The following is a 2,708-nucleotide window of genomic DNA, read 5'->3' as shown; positions in this document are numbered from 1 at the left end:
GCATGGGCCCCTCTACAGTGGAGACTATACAGGTGACTGGGCATGGGCCCCAGCTCCACAGGCCTGCAGGACCCCAAGTTCTTCAGGTCAACTGAATGGAGAGTACTGTGCATGCTCTATCTGAGCAGTGCAGAGTAGCCAGAAACCTAGAACAGGGCAACCATGGGGATAGGCTGGGTTGTAAGAGAGGGCTCTTGGAGGATAAGGTGTCTGCTAATCCCATGCCCTGACCTACCTAAAGGGCAGTAGTGCCCCTGAAAACAGAGCTCAAGAATCCTTGGATGCCTTGCTGTGTAAGCCCTGAAGGCTGGTAAGGTACCATCTAATAACAGCCTGGAACTCTGTGCTGGAGAAGCATGAGGGCTTTCAATAAGCTGGTCTTGATAGGGAATGACTGGCATGAGTTTTTGTAACTGCTGTTTCAGAGTGATTTTATGTACATGGGTCGCCTCTGCACTGGATACTATGTAGCTGACTGAAGCCAGGTTTTATCTCTTTTGACCTGTAAGGACCCAGCTACACAAGGCCTAATGATGAGGTGTTAGTTGTGCATTCTGGGGCCATGAAGGTCATGGTAACCAGGGACCTGGAACAAGGCAAGTGTCAGGGAGACACTGGGACACAGGAGTAGGATCCTGGGGGAATATGCATCTCTATAATCCCAAACCATAACCTACACAGATGCACATATTTCTCCTACACAGATGCACATATTTCTTATTCATTCTCATATCCTCTTAAACACAAGGAGTAGAGAGAGAGGACACTGGCCTCCCTTGCCAGGGCAGGGCTGGTGGGTTGGCTGTTCTAAGCTCCTGTAAGAAACACTTGGTTCCCTGTTTGCCAGAGAAGCCCAGAACACCATCAGGTGGCGGTTCAAATGCGGGCTAACTGTTACCAACTTGCATTTACTACCTCAGGGTGATTTAAGTGTGTGGACCCCCCCCAATTCTGGAGAATGTGCAAGTGGTTGGATCCAGGGTCCAGTTCCACAGGCACACAGGGCCCTTATATCCCTGATTAGCCAAATGGGTGTGTACTGTGCACACACAGACTGAGAAGTGCAGTGTAGCCAAGGATATGGAACAGGCCAAGGATATGTGTCCCAGAACAAGGCATCTGCCTGATCACAAGGTCTAACCTGTCAACTCGGCAGCAATCCCCTTTATGGAAAGACTCAAGTTTACTCAACTGCCTTGCTGGAAAGGGTCCTGATGGCTGGTTGGAGGGTTATCTAATTAAGAGATGCCTGGGAGCCCTGGTTGCAGGAGCAGGGACTCTCCCTATATAGTTGAGAAGTAGGTGTTTGGATACATAGAAGAAAATGCATCAGTCTTCCTCGATACCTCCTACTGGTTGCCTCAGGAATGAAGAGGAAAACAATTATTCTGTTGGCTTACAACTGAACTGAAAGAAGACCCTATTCCACAAATGGAATATGCTTTTTAAAATATATGTAGAATGCAAGAAAGCAGAACATTTGGAGGCAGAAGGCTCTAGCAGAACATGACCTAAGAAATGTGAAGGAAGTTATAATGTGGGTGGGTCCAATAAATAGGGCTTCCAGGAAGAGGGTTTTAAAGAATTTTGGCTGGTGGGGGAAAGAGTTGGTAGTCTGGTTCCTGTCCAGGGAAGCTGACAGCTCACTTACCCAGGCTGAAGAGCCACACTGAGGAGTGGTGCTGACCCAGCATTTATAGGCAGCTCTCAGCTCTCATGAGAAAACTGCTTGATGAGTCAGTAGTGAGCTAACCATGACCTGAATTATCACTACAAGAATATGGCTGGAGAGGGACAGGAAATGCTCACAGAGCTCCTTTTGCCCTTTCATGAAATGGCCAGCCCTGGACCTAGAGCTGGTTTGGGGGGAAGCTGATTGGTTAGCTCACGTCTCCTCCATCCCAACCCTTAGCCCTCCCTGGGCAAGCCAGCAATCTGCTTCTCCTGGGGCACTGCTTGCTGTCCCCACTCTTGTTGAGGTTAGGCCTTCCAACCTGGGTGAACAAGTGGCTGGTGGAAGCTAAGGAACTCTCAGGCTCACTCTGACTCTCATATGTGGACAACCCAAGAAAGATGGCTGAGCCTTCTTGTGCCTGCTTGGATCTGAGCTAAGTGTTCTTAGGAGGGAGGGTGAGGGATCGGTGTGGGGTTCCTGGCTTAATGGGGGGGGGGGTTGGAAGGGCCCTCAGAGGTGGTCAGACCTCTTATATTGCAAATGAAGAAACTGATGTCTGCAGATAGACCTGAGCAAGGCTATATAGTATGTCTGTGACAGAGCAGGAATTGGGCTCAGACATCTTGGTTCCTGGTTAAGGGCAATTGCAATTACACCTCCCTCAGGGCTACTGGGTATCTACAGGTCATCAGAACTACTCTTCCTAAACATGTTCCCAATGTGGGAGCCATGCTCTAAAAGAGCTTACAACCTGGAAGAGAACTATTTTTATGTAGCCTTTTGGTAGGCAGCACCTGTCCCTTCCCTGCCATGAAACTCCCCTGGCTCCCCATCACCCAGGGGAGAAACCTGAGCTGCTTAGCACAACGCATATAGCCCTTTGGGAGGGGCCCATTTTACCTCCATCAGCCCTCTCCAGCCCTCACCTGGGGACACATGGGGCCCAACTGCCATTTGCCCTCCTGCCTCATGCACATCCAGGCTTTTGTCTTTGGTGCTGTCACGCTGGACTGCCCTTCCCCACTACAGGGTG

Source organism: Meles meles, chromosome 1 (assembly GCF_922984935.1).
Source record: "Meles meles chromosome 1, mMelMel3.1 paternal haplotype, whole genome shotgun sequence".
Lineage (NCBI taxonomy): Eukaryota > Metazoa > Chordata > Mammalia > Carnivora > Mustelidae > Meles > Meles meles.
Note: the sequence above shows the minus strand (reverse complement) of the source record.